Source organism: Anser cygnoides, chromosome 5 (genome assembly GCF_040182565.1).
Source record: "Anser cygnoides isolate HZ-2024a breed goose chromosome 5, Taihu_goose_T2T_genome, whole genome shotgun sequence".
Lineage (NCBI taxonomy): Eukaryota > Metazoa > Chordata > Aves > Anseriformes > Anatidae > Anser > Anser cygnoides.
In genome coordinates, this window is record NC_089877.1 from 58,629,412 (window position 1) to 58,657,282 (window position 27,871).

General features: G+C 44.0%; 1 long non-coding RNA gene across 1 annotated transcript in view; it reads right to left on the reverse strand.

Moving 5' to 3' along the window:
• Positions 1-8,735: 8,735 nt before the first annotated feature.
• LOC106037275 (uncharacterized) overlaps positions 8,736-27,871 on the reverse strand; it is a 58,517-nt gene continuing 39,381 nt past the window's right edge. Inside the window, exons 8-10 of the long non-coding RNA XR_001207917.3 lie at positions 27,078-27,369; positions 25,569-26,963; positions 8,736-13,178 (exon numbers count right to left, since the gene is read on the reverse strand). This is a non-coding gene — a long non-coding RNA (uncharacterized lncRNA). The remainder of the gene's footprint in view (positions 13,179-25,568; positions 26,964-27,077; positions 27,370-27,871) is intronic.

Below are 27,871 nucleotides of genomic sequence, written 5' to 3' on the forward strand. Positions count from 1 at the left end.
CTCTCTTAAAAGCAGTGTCAAGCCACTGAGACATTGACACCCCCAGCTCCCACCACACCCCCAGCACTCACCACCCCCTCACCAAGTTTCCCAGAAACATGCACAATGTTTATCCCCAGATAATATTTTATTCCTGTCCTACATGAAGAAGCCAGCACGCCATGGCTAGACCAGTCTTCCCTTTCCCTCCTGCTCCTCCTTTTTGCTGGTGGTGTCCAAACACTGTCAGTTGCCTCCTACCCAAAGTCAGAGCACTCAGGGAGGAGGAACCCTCTTTTTACTACATTTTACACCAATTACGGTGAAGTCCTGATTCCTGGCTTGAGCCAGTAGGTGCTGCTATGTTCAAACAATAAACAATAACCATTCTTAACCACAACCATTTAAAAATAATCATGTTTTGGCTCCTGAAGCACTTAGCTGCTTTTATATTTGAATGCTCTCAGTGTAACCCATGTAGGTTTTGCAGTGGTACTTGTTGTTCTGGGTGGTTAAAAACATTTCTTCTGAACAGGAGGATGCCAATCAATGCAGCTACACCACTGAACAAATACAACTCCCTGCTCCGATCCATAATCTGAAGAGTTATTTCTGTATCCACTTACAGAGGAAAGTCATTTTAAAGAAATACCACGGATAACAAACACAGCCTTCGCCAATATTACAATTTTCACACGTGGATGAGTTTGGGTGATTGTTCTTGGGCCATGACACTGGAGGAAAACAGTCAGCATGTGAATTTATGTAGTGTATTCCTTTTATTGCATTTATACGTGGAAAGTGTGTTCATCCAAACAAGCACATCCTCATTGCAGACTCTGCTCTCTGGCTCCCCTTTGCAGATTATCCCTGCAGCTAGCCAAGGAGAAGATACTGAGGAAGCTTCTTAAAAACAAAAATTAGGTAAAACACACCATTGATTCAAACAGGCAAGAGGGAGAGCTCTATCCCTTGGCTTCTGGACCTGTGAGGCCATCAGTGGCTGTTGCTTTTTCCTCCAGGTCTGCTACTGGTCTACGTTGAGACTCAGTGCAGGGGTCTGTTTGTTACCATCTGTTTTCTGGCTCTTAATGATGGGGTCTGTTTTGGTACCATCTCTGTTTTCTGGCTCTTGATGATTTAGGTGGGAGAAAAGGTACCTGCAGCCCACTGCTTCATGTAGCCCATCACCACTGGGACATTTTTCTGCTCTTTCTGGGTCAACCCCTACAGCATTTTGTTGTCCATCTAGCCAAAAGAGCCTCAAAATCTGCTTGCTACCGTGAAATGGAAAGTTTCCCCATCTCAGGTGTGTGCTGTAGTACTGTGGGAGAAGAGCCACCTCCCCATGTGTTTGCACGCACAGGTCTCCAGTCCCTGCCCACCAGGGACTGGTCCCTGCTTGTCCCTGCTCCCAGTGAGCCCAGGCAGGATGGTCACTGCCCTGAAAGTGACTCAGAAAGCACTCAGGCATATAATTGTGCTTATTGCCATGGAAAGAGCGGAAAGCAAGGGTCTCAGATTTCACCACAAGCCTTGTGTTATTAAATGCTTTAACCATGATAGTCTGGTTGCTATGAGAGGATAGTTGGCTGATTTTATTTTTCTCTCAGACCAAAAAAAAAGTTAAAAAATTACAGCAACTTTCCCTTTGAAACAGTGTCATTTCATCAAGGGACTAGACCAAGGCAGAGCTGAAAGAGAGGTGCAGAAATTGCGTTGCCAGTCAGAGATGGCAGGACTCAGATCATCCCCTAACTCCCATGCCACTAGAAAACTGAGTCAACCTTTCTTTAAGGTGGAACATCTGTATTATTTGGTTTTATTGTTACAGAAAAAGGTGCTGTGGGGGGGTGATTCCCAAGGTCTTCTCTTCCAGCCACTCCCTTATGAATCCTTTCCTCCCTCTAATGACTGTCTCAGGAAACTTTGGACATCTGTACCTAATATAAGCATTCAGCTGCTGATATTTAGGTGTTGGAGTGGATTGCCCTTGGAAAAGAGAAAAACACTAGCTCTGAGGGTAGGGAAGCTGCTTAGGATGGGCATGTCCAAAATCCTGCTCCCTGCTCAAAATCCTAGAGAAATGCCCTGGCCACCAGGTTTTGACATATTTTAAGTACAAGTGTGCATTGATCATGTACTTTGAAAACTTCTGTGTCGTTCACAAGTCAGAGTGGTTTTCTGACACCCAATTTCTAACTTATGTCATTGAAGGAAAAAAAATCCATTAATACAGTTGCCAAGCATCATTTCAGAACTCAGAGAACAGAAGGCAGATGACTCTGATAATTGGCTTTTCATGACTTCCAAGGCAATCACAGGATTTTCTGGAATCCATCTAAGTTTTGAGGCATTGGCAGTTCTGTGAAACTGCTCTGTGATAGCCACATGGACAACAGGGGAGATGGTGCCTCTGGATTTTGCTTCAGTATTAAGCAGGTGCAACTTCATTGCTTATGGTGTTGGCTGTTTCATCATTATTCCAGGCTTCTACCAGCTTTGCCTAACTCACCAACCAATGCACTTCACACCTAAATCACCAATAAATACACAATATTCATGGGCATTAATCTTATAAATTGGGCTACAATAAATAGAATACAACTTGGGAAGGGAAGTGAGGTGCAAGTGCTTCACTTTCCTTCTGAAGGGGGGACAGAGAGTGGGTACCCCGGGGGTCTCTCTGCAGCCCCCATGATGGGTACTGGTTGTTCAAATCTGTCTGTATAGCCCCACTGGGACCCGGCTCTGATTCCACAGAAAGCTATACTGCTGTTTTAATTAAGCCACTTCATGCCAACAGCAACAAGTTATCCTAATGAGAGCAGATGTATCCAGTAAACAGTGGCATGTTTTTAGTTTAATCTACTTAAACCTGGATATATACTAATTCCTAAGTAAATACCTTAGTGGCCGGTAAAATGAGGAACAGATGATAAAAGAAGAAGTTTGCTTGTGACCCTTGAGACACGACTATAATGTTTGGCTTGGCATCATTAATCTTATGGTCAAAAGAATACAGCCTCAGCATGTTTAATGTGAGAGAGAGCTGCTCACAATGAAGTTTCTTCTCTACAGTGCCCTCTGCAAACAGTAATTTCCACATTTTTCTCTCTTCCCTCTAATTAGGTTCCCTTTGGCCTGACACACTCTGAAAGCATTGCCAGCTGAAGAGACCTATCCATCTCCTCTCTTGAATAAAAACATGAGCTAATAGAGTTGAAGGTATTTAAGCACAGAGAAATGTATAAGGTATCACATGCCTCAAGATAACTGATTCTTAAAGAACAGCACCTTAAATAAATCCTTTCAAAATGCTCTCTCAGGCTGATGGGTAAATAATTAATTGCTCTCCAGAGTGTCAATAAAAATCCATCCTCTGACATGAGGTTAAATGAATGGGAATTTTGTCACCAGTTTCGGTGGGGGGCCAGCATTTCACTGTACATAACATGGTTAGCTATGATATAGACCAATTTTTTTAATTTTGTAGGAGAAAGACTCCATCTCAATCTGACAAACTTCTGATGTCAGCATCTAACTGAAAAAAAATGAGTTCTATGAAAAACATAGATGGCTTTGATTTCCTCCCTCCTCTGCAACCAGTGAGAAACAGCTCTTGATACTTACTGATCAAAACACTCATTTCAAATAATGCATGTTATGAATTTTGCTCTTTCTATGGTTAGTGAATCATTGGCAAATTGATCCTGATTCCTGGAAATGTCATTCTTAAGCAGACTATGATTAGTGACTAGTATCACACAATATTTTCTCATCAGCTGCCTGTTTGCAAGACTGTAACCTTTAGGTATTCAGTATCCAGATTTTATAATTGGTGACTTCAATCACAAGGCTTATTCTCCCTGATTGGATGATATGCATTTCAAAATAAAGTCTTCCCAAAAGATAAATGAAAACTTCTATCCTACATATAACACTTGCAGGATATTGAGGACACACAAATATCACGACAAATAAACAAAGCTATTTGTACAGAGAACAACTAATTTACATCCCCAACTTTGTCAAGCTGGAGGAAGTACTTTCACTGAAAAACAAAATACACTGTGGTATTTGATTTTTTTAATGTATTTATTTATTTATTTATTTTTGATTCACCCCATTCAGAAACATCCCCATGTCATCATGCTCCATCTACAAATCCCTACTTGGGGTCCAGTGGGACCCAGAATCACGCTTGGGTCTGACACAGATCACAAGCTGCCTTCCCCTTATCTATGCAAAATATCTCATTTAATGGTCCTTCACACCATGCTAAAACTGAAAGGAATTTGACAGTATCACAAGCAGTTGCTGTTATATCAGGAAGAAAAAAAAAAAAAAACTCAAAGTATGACTGTAGTTAATTTCATTAAGTGGTTTCCTATCTCCTGGGCCGACACATGAGGTGACTAAGAATGAATCATGCCAGGTTGCCTATTTATTGATAGATTTGCATAATAGCTGCAGTACAGTGCATTGAGACTGGCCATTTATTGGTTCACCAAAAGTTTGTGACAAGCCGGGGCTTATTCTGTGACTGATCCATTCCCTTGCAGATAGCGCTGTTGTAACTTGCTATGGAGTGACGCTTCCTCTTAGTAATGCTAAGAGGTGAATGTGTGTGAAGCTGCTTACTTAAACAAAAATATTTTTTTCCTTCTACATGACAGGGAACTCAAGATGCTTTTCCAGATTCCAAACGGAAAGTTGAAGACCATAAATCACTCCTTGTGAGGAATCTTTCCTATCTTTTATATGCCCCCCCAGGTTTGGGCTCAGGGAGGAATTTGATGTAACAAACACAAATCCTTGGAGAAAAAGGAAGATAAATCTTTAAAACAGTTGTTGAAAGTTATTCGTACAGAAGTGATTAACAAATAACAGGATTTGTGCTTGTTCTCTTTGCAGACCACTAAAAATTCTCCCCTCACCAGGCTGGCACATTAGCAAATCATGCGATTTGTACCACTTTCTGGGCCTGTTCTAAAGAAATGAAAAAAAGAACAACAGGGAGGCAGAGAAAACAACTGCAAGTGAAAACAGTCATCTTCCCCACTGTACTTTCCATAAAAAGATTTCCTCCCCTCTATTAAGGTGAAGTACCTTGTTAATCCTCATGCAGCCAATGAGTGCTTTTTTCCCCCCTCTTCTTCAAAATGGGATTATTTTTTTTTTCCTTTTTAAATATAGGTTATTAGAAATAGAAGAGCTGCAAAAAACAGTCTCAGACTGAGCCTTGTTCATGTTCACCTCTGCTTTCTGGCCAGCTGCACCATTCTGCAGCCAAACCCCATTCAAGCTGTCCATGAAAGTCGCTGCCTTTAAGCAGACTCCCCCTGACATAACACAACAAAATTACTGCTCCACCAACACAGGTGCATTTACTTTGTCTGCCCTATAAATCTGGCCTAGAGGATGACTTATATAAATAAAGTGAATGATTTTGTACTTGTAAGGACTTGATAGGGGTCAGCGATTTGCTGAACACTAGCAGAATTTCTCAGCTCAGAGTGGGTGAACCAGGAGGGCTTAATGCAAAGTGTTAGATTATCCAGGCGTGATGGCTTAATACGAGTGGGAGTAAGGCATAATACAGGGAATCATTACTCAGACACGTGCATTTATGAAATCATTATTGGGCTAAAGCAGTTCATTTGTCTGCCTTTTTAACTACAGACCTTTGGTTTGAAGAAGACCAACCATGTATCCACTAGTAGGAGCTCTGGGCTGAACCCTGATCACCTGTAAATGAGGATTTTCCATTAACCACTTGATGCCCCGAGCTTGCTCCTTCTGGAAAGGTGCCAGGCTCATTTCTGTCCCTCTCCAGGTGGAGGAGAGATGCCAGAGGCATCTTGTCTTTGTTAGGTTAATTTGGAGAGGCTCTGGGCTCTCAGGAAAGCTAGCTCCTGATTGAACGAGACACCCTTCAATTTTCACTTATTTCTTCTATGCTTACTTTTATTTGAAAAGATTTTGCTGGGCTTATTTGAGGCCTTGTCAATACTCTTTTGTGACCAAAAGATCAGGCCTCCTCTGGCCTTGATTAAAAAGGCATAGAGGCAAGTATTAAAAGGCTTTGTCTTTTCCAGTTCAACAAGCCCGTGGGTCTCATTTTCAGCTGCCTTCCTTCAGCTCTCTCACCACAAAAAGCAGTTTTTGTAGGCAGCCATTTGCATTGGGTGATGTGTGGGAGATGGGAGAGGAGAGCTTTGTCTGTATGAACACCTCTTTGGCCCTTGGCTTCACCTCAGCTCTTCAGGGACATCTCTCCTCCAAGGCACTGCATGGCCTGGAGCAGCACGAAGTAGCGGCGAGGAGAAAACAACCCCAACCCCTTCCCACACACCCCACCCTCCCTCACCTTCAACCATCATTGTGAGGACACGAAGAGGAAACACCAAGCCCAGCCCAAATGAAAACAATCCTTGGCAGTATAAACCGTGTTGGAATGATTTTATATAATACTGCCAACAGAAACACGAACCTTGTCTTCCAATCCTTCTCCTGTTTGTATCCACCACTAGGCCTTCCATTCCAACCCCAGATTTGAAGTCTTTCTTGGAAAACATAGGGGCAGGGTGTTCTCCCCAGGCGACCTTATTTCCAGCTATCTCTTGCCTGTCAACTGTTTCAGCTGAAGTAAGTTTAGAAATGAGTTTGCTGCTTGCAGAGATGAAGGACAGCAGGAAAGGCTCTGCCCAAGTCAGCAGAGCGTCTGTGTTTGAATAAGATCAGGGTCAAGCACTCAGTAACTCTGAATAACACACGTGAAGCACCTGATCATCACCAGAGTTAGCATTTTCTGCTTACGCCTGACCTCTGGCAGGTTTGCTTTTATCCCTACCTTTTCAGTAATATCGTTTCCCAAAAACTGTTGGGCCCAAGATGATATGCTTCCAATCACAGATCAGCCATTACACCAAAAATACAGGGCCTGGTCACAGGAACTTGGAGCAGCCATGATATTCATTTGAATTCTTTAAAGAATTTGCCTCAAACTTGCTGTTTTTGTTTTCCATGTTTTACCAATGTTAGCCAAAAAGCAAATCTATTTCAAACAAATTTTGAATATTTCAGAACACTTTTTCAGATTATCAAAATTCAGATATGGTATTACTCAGAACAGAAAATATATGGTATTACTGGTATTACTCAGACCAGAAATTCAAACTTCAAGAGACACACTCATCTACCAGGGAACAGATCCTACCAGGGAACAGACACACCTAATAAAAATAGCTCAAGTTGCAAACTTTGAATGTGAAATGCTCCCAGCAAATTGCTCTCCAAGAAGCTGCCAGAGAAGAATGATTTCCAGAAGTGATTCAGCAAGCAGCTCAAGAAAATTACAATCTCTTCGTGGACGAGTCACAAATGGAAGATGCAGTTTGTTGAATGATATTCATTACAAACAATTCTTCTGCCTATATTTATCCCTGTGAAAACAGTCAGGGCTCTCAGGTGGGCCCTTTAACATTTACAAAACCTGTAATGCACAATGTCTCCAGGCCAGGCAATTTTATGCAGAACTTTTGCACAAAGTAATAAAAAAATTATGCCTGATGTCTAAAACCAGATATGGTGAAAGATTTTCCTCTTTTTCCTGTTTTTCCTGTTTTTCCTTTCCACACCGTATAGCGATTATTGCACAAAGGGCAGTAATAGTACCTTAGATAATGTAATGTCATCCTGAAGGACTGCATTTTTCAAGCAGTGCCTTTTTTTGGTGGCAAGGGAGTTTTTGCTTCTGTGTGGCAACACTGACAGAAGCTGGACTATGGGGTCATTTCTGTGTGCCTTTGCCAACATGATATGCATCTTTAGCAGTTTCTACCAGAGAAGCATTCTAAGTTTATAAAGCATGTCCGGAAAAAAAAAGTAGGAAAAAATTGATTTTCACATTGTTTTTCTCAATTCCCAAGGGCTGGATTCACTTGCAAAGTAAGAAGTTGGGCCATGAAATCAGTGGGATTTCTTCAGAGCCTCCTTCTCCAGCGTCTGGTGCTGGCCTCACGAGAGCCCAGTGGGACACCAGAGAGAAAGGAGAATCGGGGAAACACAAGAGCTATTTCCTAAAATGCACGTCATTCCTTGGTGCATGCTCCTGTCTTGAAAAAATAAAAATAAATAAAAAAAAATGGAAAGCTTAATATTTTTATTATTACTGTTATTATTTAATGACAGTTTTATGATAACTCGGTTTGTTTACTGTTTCCTTCTTGTGGGAATGTCAGCTGTACTGGAATTATATTTATATCAAAAAGAGGCAAACATTTTCTGCCATTCTCCTGCCTTTTCTGGTTATTCCCTCACTGCTAAATCCCTCGGGAAGCAAACAGAAGCTTCAGGGATTAGCAGCAAGGCCAGCGGAGGCTTCGCTGCTCAGCTGTGTTTGCCCACTGAGTCACAGCTTGGTCTGCCTGGGACAGGCAGAAAGATGGGGCTGGGGAGACCTCTCCCTGCTCCTGCCTGGACCTGCCACCTTGGAACATGTGGTACGTGAGCTCCCGAGCCGAAAACAAGTGGTTTGCCAGGTGCTGGCAATAGCAGCGCTCCTCAGGGTTTGCTCCTAGTCATTTTTTTTTTTTTTTTTTAATTTCCTGGGGTGCAGAAGCCCATGTGCACTTGCACTCGTAAATTCTCCCCTCCCAGTTCACAACCCCCGAGGTGGCCTGAGTACCCTGTGCTCACCGGAGGGCGATTGGCAGCACCACGGCGTGATTCATCACATCGGGAGGAAGACATTGAGACAAAGAGAGTCTTTTATTCAAGGGGGAACTCGAACAGTTGTCAGTGCTACAAAATCAAGAGAAGGTTGATAAACAAAAGTTCAGTTAGGTCTAACAAGGGCTGGGGTACCTCCGTGCTGTCAAAACAGAGACACCACTTCAGCTGCCTCAGAGCACAGAGCATCTTTAGCACAAAACCTGTAGATAACAGAATGACATATATTTTTTCCTTTATTTTTTCAGTGCATTATTTTAATAGCTTTATTATTATTATCATTAAAATACAGATGGTATACCCAAAATACTTTGGAGTATCTTATTCAACTTTTAAAATCTTCCTAGACTCAGCTGGCAGGCTGACACAGGGCACTGACAAATAAGAAAGTTTTCTCCTCTTTTCTTTCCACATTACTTGACACAGCAGTGAGGCTAAAGTAGTGAGGAAGACACAATATCACCCAAAAATGTGTTTCAAAAGAGGTGTCAGAGGGCAGATTAGGGATGAGGCATTGCAATACATTGCAATGACCTGGGAAATGACAGTGAGGAGCTGAAAGCCACCAAGAGCTGTCACTGCAGAAAATCACTGAAACCATGATGTAGGGCAGCTCTGGGGCTGAGCATAGCCTGGCACTCCCCCAGAGTCCCGGTGATGCTTCTTGGTGGTGACTGTGGAAATCTCTAGCACAACCTCGGTCTGAACCAAGACGATCGCCCACATAAGATGACATCAGCCAGCAGACTGGCAGGAAAACTATAATCACGAAAAAGAAGGGACAGAGGGAATGAGGTCCTGGGAAGTAAAAAGTCAGAAAGAACGAGCGTTTAGGATCAAGGAAAGGTCATGTATGGCATAGACTTGAAGGCTGTCTTCCACAGAAGGGTCTCACGTCTGCTTCTGGACTCCACAAGCACTGAAGCATCACAGCCCACAATCCCCTAGATGGTTTCCTGTTTCCATGGGTTTCATCTACCATGGTGTATCAGTCTGCTGTCCCTTATCTTAAACTTTAGATGTACTTTCCCTGAAACTGGTCTTGAACCTGTTATCTGAGGCAACGGCAAAACAAGCGAGGACAGTCAGATTGATTTGGAAGTAAATGAACCCATGCTTCCTCATTGCACTCTCTACAGTCATAAGCCTGCCTTTCCCATGAACATTTGAAACTTGGCAGCTCGGTTTTGCTTTGCTTGTTATTGGGAGTGATTGCCCTGGCAGGGATCCTGAACCAGCACACCACATGCAGTGGGACATTCTCTGCATCTCGTTCAGAGCCTTAGGGAGCCAGGTTTCCACAAAAGAAATTGGGTTTGGAAATTCTTCACCCTCCAGTAGAGTGAATGCATGAATATTTCTCTTCCTGACCTGATTTTCCATCAGTTCCAGGGGTTTTTTCAATTTATTTTTTTTTCTCTTGATTAGTGGAGGAGAGACTGCCTTGCTTTGCTGTTTCTTTTCCAAGTTCACTGGCTAGCTGTTTCTGAATGTCCGGGGTGTTTCCCTGTCCCCTCCCCAGTAACCCTTTCCGGAAGTTTCCTGGTTAGGATTTTGATCCGTTTTGAATAGCCAGTTACTCCCAGCTGGTTTCTCTACCACTCCCTTCTGAGGTCAGCCTGCCAGAAGTCAGAGGAGGTGGAAATCACTCCTTTCAGCTCTCAGATGCTATTCCAAGAAAGATAGAAGCTGACCAGTCACAGACGGTGATGCTTTCTGCTCACACGCCGGATCCACTCAATCACAGCCTTTCCCTGACTCACCGAATTACCTCACCCATCCTTTCCTCAAGTTGGGTCCCTAAATCACTAGGAAGATGACAGACATGCAACTGAGATAAACACCATGTGTCTGTTGGTGAGACGTGCCTACTGCCATGCTCACAGCAGTTCTGCGAGCAAGCTGAGTCAAAGCATCCTCCCCATCCTCAGAGACAAATTTTCTGCCCTTCATGCCCTTCTGTGACTTCCATGGCTTTATGGCAGGGCCTGAGGCAGACTGGGGTCATCTCTTTGCCCTAATGGACAAAGCAAGGTCTGGTTTATATCCAGCTATACACCAGAGCTCACTTCCAAGTCTCACTTGTGTGACAGTCCAGTTTGATCAGTTTGGATGCTGGGTGAGAATTGGCTCAAAGCCGTGTGCAAACTGATGTGAGCCCATACCCAAGAGGTCTTCTGAGCCCAGCCTACCTCCGGACAGTGTGCAAGATCCACCTGGGGTGATAGAAGAGGGGAAGCCACCTTTTGTGGCTGCACTGCCTCACCCCCAGGTTGGGAGCAAGCTCATTGCTTCCCGTACCAGACAAATTTCATCCTGGTTGTGCAATGTTGTCAGAAGCCACAGTGAGGAATGTTTCAGGGAGTTTTGCTTCTTTTGCAACTGGCGGCTGGCTTTCAAGTTACCTCCATGCAGCAAAGCTGTAGTCACTCTGCTAATACCTATCTCCCATGTAAATGCAAGCTGAGTAATTACTGTGTAGCAGGGAAGGTTTTTTCAGTCATTTCTCTGTCCCTGAGATGTATGACTACATCCTGTCAGCAAGTATCACAAGCACATCATTCATGAGTTATTCCAGAAAAAAGGAATAAATTACTTTTTGAGTCCTATAACAAATAATTGTAAAAAACTTCCACCTTGGTGCATTTAATTCCCCCCAAAATTCTTGATTTGCTCGGTCAGTCTCTCCTGGCAATGCAACTTTGTGTATCTGTGATGTGATGTGCGGTATCAGTCTCTCCAGGTTCTTCTCTTTTTTTCTCCTCCCTTTAATGTATAACTTGCTCCTAGCAATCAATCTGAAAATACCAGCTAGTGTGAGGGAGCACACTGTCAGTCCAACAAAGAAATAAAAGCTCTTCTATCAGATCCATGTTTTTCACAAAATTTACAGTTATAAGAAACTGCTTTTTACAATCAGATTATTCAGGTCATGAAGAAATAAGGATGAAAACTGTCCGCTGCATGTTTGAAAAAAAAAAAAAAAAAAGGAAAAAGATTTATCTCTAGTGGTTTCCACCTTATGGTGAAATCCATACCTACAAATTAAAATATTAAGTGATAGTTGGTGTTTTATCAATAGAAACTGATTTAACAGTTGCCTATTACTCTTCCATTACAGGGCATGCACTACGAGGTATAAAATGTTTGACCTTTTATTCATGGGATTACAGCTCTTCTGGGACCATGAAATCCCTGGGAAGGGACCTCTGGCAGTCATCTGGTCCATCACCCTGCTCTCACGCAGGATCAGCTTGACCTGCGCTGTTCCAGGAGGTCATTCTTAAGGACCCCCAGCGGCAGATTCCCTGGCCTCCCCAAGCAATCTCACTTTCACTGAGGACTTCCTCACCCAAAGCATTAGCTGCTTGTTTCTACTAATGAGCTGCACTGGCTGAGGCAGCCTCACACACATCCACTGCCAGATGGGCACGTTCACCACGGGTTATGTGGGTATCTCTTTAGCTGAAATCTCAGGAATCCTCACAGTAAAGAATTTGACAGTAAGGGCTTGACTTAAAAACTATTTATGAAGGAGGGAGCGGTTTAGATGAATACAGATCTATCCATCTCCTATTCATGAGGCTCTTTAGACATGAACCTTGAAATTCAGCTTGCCTGTGTGCTTGATGTTAGATGAATGTTAAAGTACTTTGATGAATTGAGCCCAAACATCCATGTTTCTCTTCCTTAAGTAGCTGAAGCAATATTAGTTAAAGAATTTGGACAGCACAAGAAACCTTAAATTGGTTGGCAATCAGTCACAGTAAAGTTAATCCCTGTGCTCGATTTCCTACCTCTATGTGAGGGTAAGTGCAAATAAAGCATTACCACAAGTGAGTCTGATGCCATCTTCACACCAGTACAAAAAGACAGGCCTTTAACATCAGGCATGTAGTTACCTCTTCCATTTCAGAGTCGGACCATATATTAACCCTTAATTTGCTACCATTGCCTATTATTTCATAAGGATGTCTATCATCAAATGCAATACACAATTCTAGGTTTAAAAAAAATAAATAAATAAATCATGGCAGGCTTCATCTACAACACCATGAAGCAGCCTCAGAAAACTTCCCAGAACAGGAACGCTTTACTTAGATTCTGACAAAAGCGAGGGATGAAAGATCCTGGGAGATTCAGCCACCACAGAGTGGTAATAATGCATTACTAGATATCCCACAATGATTTCAAGTTCTTGGCAAGCTGGTCATGTTTTCTGGGTTAGTGTAAACTTGTCTGTTCTGGAGCTATGAATATCTGCAATACTTCTTCACATAAGAGTAACAAATGGGAAATGTATGCAATTTCAACAGTGACGCTCAGTTACTTTTACTTTTTTAAGGAGAAATTAACTGTCTTATTGCAATCTGCATTATCAGGAACCTGTTGGCAGTCAGGTCTTCCTCGGGAAGCCTTCATGTTTCCTAGCTCCAGAGCTCCGTTGTTCAGAAATTTGACATCTGCAAAGACACATGCAGTTAATTCCTTAAAAGTTTCAGATCATTTGCTGATTTATGCAGTGTTCCAGCCAGCTAAATTTGTCTCAATAATTAATGCATTTACACCAGCAAGCTGCCTTCCTTTTGAACCATCTTCAAAAATTGTCACTAGCCTCTTCACGTATCCTTCAGCAACCAAATAGAAATAAACGTGTATGTTCAGAGTCCATACTGTTGTGGTCCAGGCCAAACTCTAATTAATGAATGGTGTTTCAACGAATTACTTCTGTCTTTCAGTATTGATTAAGGATGATTACTGGCCAGGGGATGCCTTCAAGCAGTTAGCTTTTTGCAGAGAACTGTTTTTTTTTTAACTTTTAAAATTGTGTTCAGATACTGTAGAGCACTATGACGTGAAAAATACAAGGTCAAGTCACTAGCTTGAGACAAAGCAGGATTTTTTATTTTATTATTTTTTTTTTATCCTATGGAATATGTGTGCTATGCACCATTGTTCATGTAAGTCCCAGAAGCTGCTGGCTAGCACAGAGCTGGTAAATTAGCCAGAACAGAACTGCTCCTATAGAGCTGAATTAGCATGGCCACCTCTATTGTACATCCACTGTGATGGATAAAATCCCTTAATCTCTGCCAGAATAAGCACCAAAGCCGTGCCCTTGCTTTTCACCATTCTCCTGCCTTCTCTCTCAAATACCAGCCAAAATCAGTCCATAACTGCAAAACAGTCCAGCAACACAAACCATAGAGGAAAACTGTTCACCAAAATGCCTTCCAAGCAGCTGTGGCTTGAGCAATGGTTTGGCTGGCTTTCCTCCCAACCCTCAAACAGGAGCAAGGCAATTACACTCAAAATATCTCAAAAGGAAAGCTTCTGTAATTGACGATCTGCTTTTCACCAGGATATAGTGACTGGCTGAAAATTCCTTAGATAAGACCGGAGGGCTTGCCAATAGTGACTGCTCTAATTAAAAGCAAAACAATGTTAATTACAGCCACTTTGCTTCACACAACAGCAGCTTCCTGAAACGGTCACCTTGTTAGCCTACGTCTGTCACTGTAAGAGAGGCCTCCATTCTGCAAATGTTGTCTGCTCAGGCAATGCAAACAAATAATCTCTCTAGAAGTTTAGAAGAAAGCTGTAATTCCCCATGACTGAGATGAACACCCACGTTTGGTGTGTGCCAGGTCTCCTCTCTTTCCATGTAACATTCTCCCACCTGTGGTGAAATGAGATTTCAGCCACCAGCTCTGAAACTCCAGCCTGGTTCACAGTCAAGCCATGCTCTTTTTGGCATTGTGCTTCACGACCTCCTGTCCTGACCCAGGTGGGATAGATGATCAGTAGTGAAATGCTGGTAGTGCCTTGACTGTGTATTTTAGGGTAAAGCTTCTGGAACTAGGGCTTATTAATTGCATGACTGCTAGCAGAAAATTTTACTCTTATCTTCCACTGCTTTGTCACTTCTGCAGCCCTCAAGGATTAAGGGAAAAAAGGTTTTGTTTCTGAAGAAGCTGGAAATGGCTGATCCCCCGCAGAGAAAAAATCTGGGGGAACAAAGGACCAGGCTATCACTATTCTCAACACAGAGAATCCAAAGCAGAAAACTGGTTGCATGTATGTGCAGAGGAGAGGATGCTCAGTGTGTGGGTGCCAGGAAATGCAGTTTCTCGGTTCCAAAGCAAAATCAGCTTATATTCGAAGCATGACATGACCGCAGCTCTCACTGAGGGCTAGGTCCTCCACCTGCCATGGGGAAATTACCATGACTCTAAAGCTGACATGATGGCTTGTGCAGCAAAATGCTGCTCTAAGCAGCAGGTGAAGCTAGTCAGCATCTGTAGGCTCAAGAACAAGCAGAAGCTCCTAGTCCCATGCTGCAGAGCACTGGACTTGGGCTGAGAGATACCAGCTACCTTCACTTCCAGTTCACTTTCAGTTCACAGTGTTCATTTAGGATGCTCACTGTTTACATTAAAAAGCAGATGGGGAGCTGGCTCATGGGCCTGAGCCAGCTGCAAAGCAACCACACTACTGTATGGTAGGGTTAATCAGGCAGCATGAACTCATGGATGAAGCAGGGATGAGTTTGAGGGTTGGGTTGGGATTTTACTTTCAAGCAGCTGTGCAGACTTATATTGACCTTAACCAGCCAGGAGAGATCTCGCCCATGCTGGATCCCCAAGCTTGGTGCAGTGTCTGCCAGGAGCAGGCAGAGGGGCCTGGGAGCTTATAGTGTGTCCATCTTCACAAAAGCCATGTTCTTCCTCACCAACTTCTGCAGTGTTCAGCGTGGGGAGGACTCCTGCTCAAAGGTCCCAATTCAACCTCACTCATCAAATGCACCTCGAGTCAAAAAAGTACTAGAAACAATGAAATGAAAACGATTACAGCTTAAATCCCAGCAGTCAGGGAATGAGAGAGGTAAGATTTCAACGGTAAAGTTAGCTCAGCTGTTCTGTCAATAGAAAGTATTTTCCACACTTGCTGTTTCCACTAACCTTTGTAGCAGCACCATACTGATGGCGCCATCAAATACACTTCCAGAAGAGCAGCCAGGTCAGAACAGCAGCATAGGTGATGTTTTCTATCACTCCTTCCCTTTTTCACTGAGTGAACTCAAGCACACGGTCTCGTGTTGCAGTCAGAAGGGCTTGTTTTTCTCATTTTGTCATGGGGAGACCGTTCCTGTAGACAGCTTGGAGAAAGCCTGGTGTAGCTGCTCTCAAAGGGATGCCAAGCTCGTATACTCTGCTCAGGTTCAGGCTAGGTATCAGTGAAGGCACATTCACTGAGCAGATCCCACAATTTCCTCTGGAGATCTGAGGTGTACACATGTGAAGGTTTGCATACTCATCAAATCAAAGGGTTAAATGTGTCCCTGTGGAACAGCTTACCTCCCTTTGGGATGCACAGTGCAGTGCCTTATCAGGATCTCTCAGATCTGCTTGGTGACTGCACTCTCCTTTACAGGGAGAGAAGTTTTCAGCTGTGATATAAAACCTCAAAGCAAGGTATTTTGCATCTTTGCTCCCATTTGTTATTTAAGACACAGGGATCCTCATGCTACATTGACCATATATAACAAATCGTTTCAAAGGTTGTTTTAATATCTGTTCCACAAATCTGCATGGGCAACCTCTCTGACACTTTATTAAAGCCAATAAACACATGCTTACAACCAAGAACTGCTGTAGCAGCACTTGGCTTTTTGACTGGGGTATCAATTCCCCCTTTGTGCACCAGAAAAGGGGGTATTTATTTAGTTGTGCTTACTTCTCCTGGGCTCCACAGTTCATGCCGTTCCCAGTCATGCTCCACGGAACCTGGAGGATGTCAGCTTCACCGCAAATACTGCGGGAGCTGAACCTTGTCGGGATCAGCCAAGGATTTCATCAGTGCAAGGTCAGTGCCGACACCTCCCTCCCTTCCTGTGAGAAAACTCTGCTGCGAAGCAGCTCCCCGGCCCTGCACTCTGCGGCACCGAGAGTGCTTTCTGGAAGCTGCGGATGCCATTTCAGGGCTGGGAGGGCTATCGAGATCAAATCGCAGCCACCTGAGCGTAATGTGGGGAGCACTGCACACCGCTGAGCCAGCAGCGGTGCAAGGAGATGCACACACGGGCTGGGCTGAGGTCTGCGGTGAGCCTCAGCAGCGGCTCTGTGCAAGAGGAGCTGAGCACAGGCAGGCAAAATGAAGGAGAAGAATTACTCCTGGCACTTCTCTTCAGGAGGAACATAGGCACAGGGGTCTGCATCCATGCACAAATGTGTCCCTGTGCACAGGCACGCACACTCAGCAGGCAGGCAAGCACATGAAGATATACATTAACCCAGGCAGCGTCCTGTGCTATTCCTGACCCTCTTTCCGTGTTGCTCTGCATTTTCCTTGGAATTTAGCAGTGTTCAGCTCTGCAAGAACACAGAAAGCCCTTTCAGCTTAGAGGCCTGGGCAGTGTGTTTTACTGCATGTTATTTTCTTTGGGGTTCCTGCTTCCCCAAAAATCCTGCCTGCCACAAGCCAGTAAGAGCAAGTCAGTTTCCCAAAAGGAACAAAGCTTTTGGGGTCCCCACACTTTTATGTTAAACAAACAAAGAAAAAAAAAAGATAAACCCCAAGTGCTTCATTTTTTGGTCAGTAAGATTTGTTTCAGATATGATTCATCAGCAAATGGGACAAAGAAGATAATCATTTTCACAAAGTGGCTTCAGAGGACAGAGCCAGACTTCAAATAAACGGTCATGTTATTTAAAATGTTGCAAAGTATTAGAATCAGAACATGTTCCTCTCTAAGAAAAATAATAGGACAAAAATAGAAGGTAATGAAGGAGGCATTAAGAAAATGTAGCAGCATGAAAGGCACTAAAAGCAGTTACATGGTGCAGATGGATGTATCAGGGGAGTCCTCTCCCGAGTCTAGAAGACTGGGCTCCAGAAGAGCACATGCAAAGAAACAAATCTTTACAAGGATGAATAGGGCAAGGAACTCACAATGAAGTGATTTCTAGGAGGTGGAGTAATCCTGGCTTCCAACTATCCCCTTCAGATAGGAGTTAATGTACAGGTAATTGCTTAGCTTAAACAGTCTGAGTCTGTTGAACTGGTTGCCACTGAGCAATGTTGAAGGTCGGGTCTTAATCTCCAATGTGTCTAAAAGAGACGCTTCCATTTATATATTTGCTCAAATCACTCAGCAATACGGGTCCGATCTAAGATGCTTTTTCTTGCAATTTGCCAGGTTTTCTTTTTATATGATATTTAGAAAATACTACCAAAATGTTTAAAAATAGGATGAAACAAAACTTTTTAGTAATGTTTGGAGAAAATAAAAAAACTTTTCTTCATTTCCTATGCTATGCTCATGCACTGCACCAAAATTAATTAATAGTTTGGAAATCTCAACCTGTATCTCCTAGTCGATGATAGAATGAGGATAATATTTAGCTAGTGATGGCCCTACAGTAGTTCCTAAGTAATGAGAGGGTAAAATCTTTATCAGATGTGTGTTAACAATAACAGCTTTACTATATATGTACCACTGATAATAGACTTACTTTTCTGGGCATTTCTTTTTCAAAGCCCCTTGGAGGTAGGCCTTAGAAGCCCTGGTGTTCATGGGCCACACAGGAAAAAAAGCACCTCCCTCAAATGCGTCACCACTCTCTCTTTTGACTTCGTGGCACCCTAGACTTGTGAGCGTCGCTGAATTTTCATTTTCTCAGAGCCTGACAAGCAGCTCCTAGAGCTGCTGACTGTTAGAGGCACTTCTGCCGAAACACACTCTGCGCGCAGGCACCGCGAGCTGTCAGATCCGGCAAGGACTCCGATGGCGAGCCCTGCCACTCAGGAATGAGTGACTTTCAGGTGCTCGTGATATCATATCTGTTGACAGTCTGTCTGATTTATCCTTACGTTTCTCAGCCCACTTCTAACAGCTAGTCTGCAATAAAGGCAGCCCACATATGCACCAACACTCAGGTGAAGTGGCTGATACAGACCGGGACCTAAGTGTGCAACTCCTGGAAAGCTCCAGCGTGACCAAAAAGACATATCACCAAGCAAAGTGATGATTTTTTTACATGAAACACTTTGGTGCATTTTGAGCTGCACTTATGTTTCCAATTTTGGGTCTTTTTGTATTCCCTTTTTTTTTCTAATTTTAAATCCATAACCCTTATTAATATGAGGCAGTATCTAAGGTACTTTTATTGCAGTTTGAAAGTACCGCAGCCCAGGTTCATGCCACCTAAACTGCACTGAAGTTGCTGTGCTTAAAGTTTTCCATTGCTGATCTGAAGCCTTTAGTTGTTGCCAGCTATTATGTATGAAACTCAAGGCATAGGGACAAATGCTAAAGTACGAATCTAGCTTCAGTTCTCCTCTGGAAGATCACTTCATAATAAAGTTAGCACTAAAAAGAGCTGAAGAGATAGGACAAGTGCCTTTGGACTGATGCAGAAATAAAAAACCTAAAAAAAATAAAAAAATAAAAAACTGTGATTTCCCTCTGCGCAAACATTTCCTCTTAGATAGAGTATAAGCATAGGAATCACAAACCCAAATGGTCTATGCAAAATGTATGATCAATCAAAAAAGGAGGGAAGGAAGGGAGACTACATGGGGTGATGGAAGGCTCAAAACAGAAATTGCTGTTATTTCCACTGTGATACTCTGGATGGTAGCTATAAAAACCACTTACTTCTCTTAAAGTAAGATGCAATTTGTACCTAGCATGGTTGTCGTATCAGCCTGAGGTATCTGCAAACTATTGACTAGAGGACTCTGCATCTGTTACAGTGATTCACTGAGGTTTAACATTTGCCATCCTTTATCATAGTCTCATGCATCTGTATTTCTCCTTTAAAACAGTTATTAGAGCTATTAAACCAAAGGCGCTACATTCTGCACAAATTCAGAGCGTAACTTCTGCTGTAATACACCCGTGCAGTCCCATGACAGATAGTTAGGTAGATAGCTAGATAGACAGACAGACAGATGTCAAAAGACAATGTGAATGCATAATTAGGCAAGCAATGAACCTAGTAGAACAGCTTGGATACCTTACCCTGGGTGTACCTATGCATGTGCATTCAGAGTGTGGATGTGCCTATGTGTGTGTGGATATATGCAAGAAAACACACCCTTTCTAAAATCAAATGCAGTTTAATATCAATTGCATCAAATCCTATCATATATTTCCTCTCAAAACTGTATTAAATGTGACAGGTTGGGCTGTAAAGATAGCAAACCACTATTTTCAGCTTTCTTTGCAACTTCTTAGGTTACCCAAAATGTCTAATTTCTGTGGAAAATCAGATGGGTCTGGAAATTTGCCCAAAACAGTTGCCAACTCAGTATATCTCTAATACTTGGAATCCTCTAAATATAGGCCTTTTATTCTGCAAGAAGCAGGCGCGGAGGACACTACTCTGCTTCCCGGAGCAGTGGTTTCATTTTCCTTCCGAGACCCACAGTTCAAACTGAGGGGGGAACAAAGCAGAGGCTGTTCTCCCTATTCAAATTAATTTATTTAATAAACAACGTAATAATTTCTCCTTTGTTACAGGGATTTTTTTTTAGGGTCTTTATTTTGGAAACGTATTTTCTCCAGAGGAATTGCCAGGGGCCCATCTAGTCCAGTATCCTGTCCCTGACAGTAGCTAATGCCACGGAGAGTTATGGACTAACCTATTTATAAGGGAAGTTTCTTAGCCCTGAGGACTTTGAGGTTGTCTGTGCCTGGAAGCCTGTGAGTTTATAATGCTTATTTTTATCCATCCATACATAACCACAGATGCTCTCGCTAGCCCTCTCCAGCTCTAATCCTTCCTGCTAGACGCCCCGGCTCGGTGATGCCTAATGGCAGTGATTTCCCACAGGTTACTTGTGTGCTGCATTGCCAAGGGATAAATATGCCTTTCAGTGTTACTGGAAGTCCCTGTCTAATGAGGAGGGGGAGTAGCGAAGCCTGATTTGCATTCCCTGTACTATTTGATAGAGGGCGGGTGTGCTTTTGGCAGTCTTTTTTTTTTTTTTTTTTTAATTTTATCGCATTGCCTTCCATTTCTGCCTTCCCACACTTCTAATTTTTCACTGTCTCTTTTCAAAGAGAGCTTGCTGTGTCTTAGCACTTCTGTTATCCCACCTATAGCTCTTTTTCCCCCCCACCCATATCTTCTTAGAAACGTAGGACTGGAAAGACCCAGGAGACTACTCCAAATCCATCCAGCTCCTTCTTAAAACTAGTCTGCAACACTCTCCCTCTCACTCGTGCAGGAGTTCGTGGCTCTGATGGCTGGAAACCCCCACGTGCTAATGTGGAGACTGTTTGCTGTGGCCCAGCTTACACCTTTTTGTCCTTGTGACTGTTCAGGAGGTTTTCCACCCGCCAGATGTGTGTGTGGCTGATGTAGAGGGCACTCACCACCCCTCACATGGTGAACTGAATTGAAAAAGAGATGCTTTTCTCCTCTCTTCCTGAAAGATACCTTCCTCTATCCCCTTGTTCAGGTAGAAATGTCAGTACTGCTGATCTGTGAAATGGTGAAACCTTCTCAAGGTTGTGTGCTAAAGGATTTCTATCCCATTTCCATACATCCTTGAGTTTTATTTGCTCTCCTAGCTGACCCTGCCCAGCATGCAGGGAATATCGCAGCCTTCCACAGGGCAGTGACAGCTGACCATGCACCCAGCAGAGACGTACCCAAACCTACCAGCTGTCTCCACATACAGATCCAACACGGAGAGGCAGAGCAGGATTGATGTCTCAACTTGTATCAGTGGCATGGATGCTCTGCAGATGGTACCCTCACCTCCTTCGGGTTCTGGGAACAGATGGTGCTGGTGCTGGCCAGAACCTGGCTGGGGAGCTGATTGTTCCTAAGAGCAAGAGGGCACCAAGGATGAGACTTTCCCAGCATGTGAAGTGGTGCCTCACCTCTTTTCCTCTTGAAAGGCTGATCCAGGGTCAGCCACTCACTGATAACCCGATTTCTAGTGCTCAAGGATCCATCCTGCTAAGGAAGAGAGCAGGAAGGAGAGAGGGGTGGACAGCCCTCGTGCTCCCTGCAGGGGAGGTTAGACATTTAGAGACCTTCATTAGGCAAAAGACTGACTGGAGATACTGCCTCACAGTCTGAGGCAAGGATGGGAGAGCCGATGTGCTCGGAGGGGACCTGGCAGAGCAGGGTAACCTATGCTCCCTTGGCATCTCCCACGTCCTGCTGGAGCTGCAGCCCTCCATTCTGTGGGGCTGATGGGCATGGGAGGGACGGGTCTGCCACAGGCAGAGCAGGATGGGGAGCATCAGGAGGTGGCAGGAGGTGGCTGCGTGAAAGCAGTGTGTCTGGCCAGGGCAAAACCACAGCTGATGCCACCTGGAGGAGAGGTAAGAGATGGAAGAAGGGGAGCTGCCTACACGGATGCTCTGCTGCGAAGGGCAGGGGTAGGAATGGGCAGGGACAGCTCTGCCAGAGGGGACAGAGAGGGGACATTTGCTTCATCTCACACCATGAGAGAAGTGAAAGCCAGCAAACTGAGGTGCACTTTCATCTTGGTGCTGTGTGCTTTGCTCTTCACCAGTAGGAAGCTCCCACTTCTAAGATTAAAGCTTCAGGAAGGCTCCAGGGTCCCAGCCTTCCTAATGCCTCTGTCCAACTCATGGCAGCAGTAGCCAGAAAGCCAGAAGACTTCAATGACAGCCCCCCAGCTAGAGGGGAAGACCAAAGGCCAAATCAAATACCTTGATTAGCAAATACGTGTAGCCAGAAACAGCTAGATGATGCCTGCAGGGTGGAGAGAGTCCCACAACTGGAGAAGGACTGGAAGGCAGCAAGGAACAACAGCAGCATCAAAGAAGGGTTTTGATGAATAGAGAGGTAAATTTTACGCAGACAAGGGAAAGCACTGAGCTTTCTTACCTGTGCCACTGGGAGAAGGAAAGATATCAAAGGACATCAGGACAGAACTGAATGAAGCAAATAATTAGGCAAATTAAATACTTGTCTTCTTTGCACTCACATGCTGAGGCCATCAGTCACAGAGGGACCTGATAAAAGCCAGCCTGTTCGGGGAATGCAGTCCACTCCTCTCTGCACAGAGCCAGAAGAAAGCAGCCTGAAACAGCTCCACCTGAACCACCCCAAACAGATGTGCGTCTAACCGGGGTTAAAATCCCAGGGCGGGAGAGTCCACCCTCTCCCTAGGCAATCCCTTCTAGCATTCAACAGTTCACTTCCAGAAGATTTTTCCTAACAATTAATCCATGTCTTTCCTTGTTCTAATTTCAGGACCTTGCTTCTTTTCCTATCACCTGCAAAAATGGAGAATGGATTTCTTTCTCTGTCTTTGCAGCCACCTTTTGCATATTTAGAGCCAGTTACTGCATCTGCACTTTCATCACCCTCGCTGTCCAAGGCTCCTGGAAGGACCCCATTAGCACAGAAGCCAACAGTCTCACGTCTCTAATTTTGTCATCCCATAAACAACACCCATTTGTGCGTGGCCAGGCCACTATTCCCAGTTTATGGCCTAAATCCTAATGAGGCTACGTGACTTTCCTGAGGTCAGATGAAAACCCTTGGAGAGAAATAAGCTGAGCCTCCCGCTCTCCCTCACTTCCAAGCCCACCTGCTGGGCTCTCCCCCTCCTGCTCCAGGAAGCAGGGTGAGAAGCGAGTGCTGTAGGCTGCGTTCCTCCAAATGACTCACTTTCTCAGTGTTTTCATAACGTGGCAAAGAAGGTGACTCAGAAACAGCTCCTCAATAAATAAATCATGCATTGTTCACCAGGGGTGAGCTGCAAAAAGGACAGCGAGTCTTTTCAGCGCTGCACAAGCAGCTTGCATTGCACCTCCCGACCACTTCGTGGCTGGAGTCTCTCCAACATCTGCCAGACCGTTTAAGATAATCTGCCTTCTTTATCTTGCGAATGGCGCTGTGAGATTGTCTGGGGGCCCTGTCCAAAAGGCAAGCCCCCCGTTTATAAACAACTACTATTGGGCGGCCTCTCCTCGGCTCCCCCGCGGGGCAGCAGGTCGGAGAGGTGTGATTTTGTAGACAGGGAATGAGGCCCAGGGAGATTTGGTGACGGGCCAAGAATCATACAGGAAAGCCATGTCAGCTCCAGGAATTAAACCCCACTCTGCTGAGCCCCAGCCCGACCGTGCACTTGAGCCCGGCTCCTGACTGTGACCGCAGCAGTGGTTCGTGCTGAGTGTGCACAGCTCCAAAGCTGCCCGTGGATCTCTACCAGAAAGGGGCTCGAGACAAAGTATTTGGAACCACACTCCTGGTTACCTGAATTTAGACATTTGGTTTTTAACCCTTCCACTGAAAAAGAGAGGACTTTCAAAAAGAATGAGTTATTTTCAGAAATCAGAGTTTTCCCACTGAGGGTCAGGGTACTAGAAATAAGGGTGGATGGCTCCAGTCATTGACTTGTTTTTAATTTTTATGCTGTTCACAGGGATCTCCTTGCACTCCACTGTATTTGAATACAGCAGCTCCATAGGGGTACTTCATACACCTCTGCCCTGCATTGCCAGAGTGCCTCAGTATATTAAAAAAGAATGATTCTTTTTTCTAAATTCTTCATGGACTTTTTCGAGGTAAAATATTATAAAATTAAAGCCCTGAATCACCAAAGTCCTCATCAGGATAACCACGCCCTTGCAAAAGAGAGGATGGTGCTCTCAAGGGGCACCATCTCATCATGCTACAGAGGATGAGCACAGGCAGCAGCCAGCCCTGAAGCATCACTTACAGCACTCTGCCCATTTTCCTGCTTGGAAAACTGCCTTCAGGGCTTTTCCAGTCTCCTCTTTGGTCCACTGGGAGCCTGAAAGTCCCTGAACTACCTCCAAAGCTCTGGGGTAATCCAGGGAATTTCAGGTATTTACAAGGTGAGTAATATGGGAACACTTCTCTGTGCAAATGCCCATCCCCAACCTGTCCCAAAGAGAAACCTGGGTGCACACAGTCATCCTTACCAGATGCTTGTTTCCACGGAAGGAAAATCCAGACACGCAGCCAAGATGCATACCTGATCTAGAAAATTAGGAAAGCAGGGCTGTGGGATACTCTTAGCCCAGCGTATAAGTGCAGTCACAGCCTGCACAGGTTTGAAATATGTATATATATATTCCAAAGATAAAAATCTAAAGTTGTCTTGATTTTCACACTGACCTGTCCCACTCATTTACCTCCTACTCCCAATCTGTGGGAAATCTTGAAACGTAACTTTGTTGCATTTCATAATAATACATATTTTTCCTCCCCAAATTCACATTTCTAGTGAGCTCTGCTCATCAGCCCACTAGTACTATGTTAATAAGCAAAGGTTATTTAAGCAGTGTTGCTCTTACACTACCTGATCTTGTATCGGTGTCTTTTAAAGAGAAGTTTAAAGGAAGAAGTCCTTTGAAGTTGTAAAATTCCATTTTGAGTGACCAGGAAAACAGACCTCAATTCACTATAGAAGTGTTTGGTGCATTTTATGTAATCCCAAATTGTAGTATTTTGTGTACCTTATTTACGAGTTCGGAGATTGGTAAACAACCACTGTATGTTTGGAATAGAATATTGATGTGATTTCCCAGGTGACAGGTTTAATACTCGATATATTTGATTCAAGAACTGACAGCTGCAGTTTAGAGCAGGAAAGATTTGATTTAACAAGAGATATATCTAGCAATTGGCAATTTGGTTAACACAGGAAGGATTTGGTGTGCAACTGATCCCTTCCCTTCATAAAAGGTGAATAAGCTTCAGCCAGCAGTGCCTGTGTTTCAGCACCCTGAATTAATTCCTCTCTATGCTCCATTTCAGCACACAAGATATGCATTTCCCAATTAATAAACATCTCATACTTGACTTCTTTGGTGTGTCAAGTACCTGCAGCATTTCCGAATGCAGAGCAGCCTTCCAGCACCTCACCGGCGAGCAGCGGAGTGACCCAAGCACCCGAGGTGGACGCTTCATCATCCAAGCAGGAACCGTGCAGGACCAGGGTCAGAGTGGGAGGCGAGAACTCTTAAATCCTATGCATCTGCAAATAAGAAAGCAAGCAGGGAGGCAGGGCATTTTGGAAAGACAAAGGAAATGAAAATATATCTTCAGGACAGATTTACCACCTCCTGAAGGGAAAAAGAAAAAAAGATCAGAATTCACGGGAGGACAGAACTACTTTAATTTTGAGGCAAGACAGATGAGCTGGGCTGAAGTCACCAAGATGTGGACTCGTACCAGCAGACCTTGAAAAACCACAGCTTCTGTGTCAGTGGAAGGGGAGTGTGAAATCACGTGTAAGGCACATGTTGGGGTATTATTCCCAGAGCTCTCAGCTCTCACCCAGGGCAAACAGGGTGGAGGAGATAGGAGAGTGGGGTCTGGTCCCCGAGCATCTACACAAGAACGGAGAGATGGCTGGTACCAAGCAACGTAGGGAGGAAAAGTTGTACTGCATTTACTTACTTTCCCCAGAATAATCAGAAAAACAAAAACAAAAACAAAACATATGTTTCTCTTTTTCTTCTTTCTTTTCCAATGAAAAATTAGTGGTTTCCGAAAAAGGTGGACATTTGCCTTATTTCTGGAGAATATAAACACATACTGTTTTTTTTTTTCAATAAAAAATATTTGTTTTCACACTTGCCTTTCTTCTCAGTCCCCTTGCCCCCTCCTTCTCCTTCAGGAAATGACACCACATCTTCTCAGAATCACAGAAAAGGAATGTTTATTTTTTAAGTGCAAGTATAGCAAAGATGACTATATATTTATATTTTTCTCCTCTCTTCCTCCGCTAAGGAAGTGCAACGTGACCTTAAAACACCCGTGTGACAAGCCCTGCAGAGGAGAGCCCAGCAGTGAGCAATATCTGAAGGCAAGAGGCTCATGGGGTCCCACATGTGCTGACCCCCCCCCCATAGGGAAGATGGAGAAGGGGGTGTCCATGTCACTCAAAAGGAGAAAAGGGGTGGCAGGTCCTAGAAAATGTGACAGCTCTGCAGCACAAGCAATGGCCGCCGTTGGCTGATGTGACAAGGGCAGCTACTGGATGGCTGTGGATGGCTTCAGCTCCTTGCCTGTCCCCATGTGTAATTTATGCAGGGCACTAAATCCAGCCTCTCACCTGTAGCGATGCCCTGGCTCGTGCACACATGATCTGATTAACTCAAGTGAACATGCAGAGGGTAAGGGGTTAACCTCTTCATTCAGAGTTTGGCTCCACTGCACACATGAGAATTGAGTCCACTGACACTTGCTCTCTCTCCAAATCACATTAGTCCTCTGGGTTCCACCGGGAAGGAAAAAAAAAAAAAAAAAAGAAGAAAAAGAATGAGAAACCCCCAGAGCCTGCTCAGACGGCGCTTACGATCTAGTTAGAAGGGTTTAGAGACTCACCGCTCCTTCGCTGCGAGGCGATACATGGATTTACTCGACTGCAGCAGCTCATCGGACTGTGTCCTGATGACAGACCCCATCCCTGCAATTAGCAGTGCTGTGCCTGGCTGTACTCCCTCCCGGAAAGCTGCAACCCACCGGAACACACCGGGGCTCAGTAGCTCGTCTGCCAGCACAGGGTCAGGGTTGTCCTCAGGGATCAGAGCAGCCCCATCCAGGTGCCAGGGACACGGCCGGGTCCCCGAGGTGTTCAGCCAGAAGGGTTTCATTGCTACTCCTTAACCGCAAGCCCCTTTAAAAACACAGGCACAGTTTTTAATTAAGCCTTCGGTGTCTATTTTCAACACCAGATATCTTAGTGCTGCTGTCCTTTCTTTTTTAATCTAATTTGATTGGGAGTGTATTTGGCCATATCCTATACATGACAAAAGGAGTTTTTTTTTTAACTCATTGCCTCAAATTATTTTTCCAGTCATGTTCTATATACTGTGCACAGGAGTGAATTATAAGGAGTTAGGCAACATACATGGTGCTAATTAGATAGGGGACGTAGAAGGCAATTTTTCCATGACTCCAGGGAAACCTTTCTGTTATGCTTATAAAGCAAATGCAAACGGCCACGCAATACAGAGTGCTTCTTAAAAATCAAGTTACACACCGAAATAAAATACTAAGAGCAAAATTAGTTTCTCCAATTTAATTCAGTAAAACTTTAATAGCATCTGACTGCTCTCTGCAAAAGTCATTAAAAAAATTATAAGGAATTCACAAATGACTGATAATGTAAAAACACG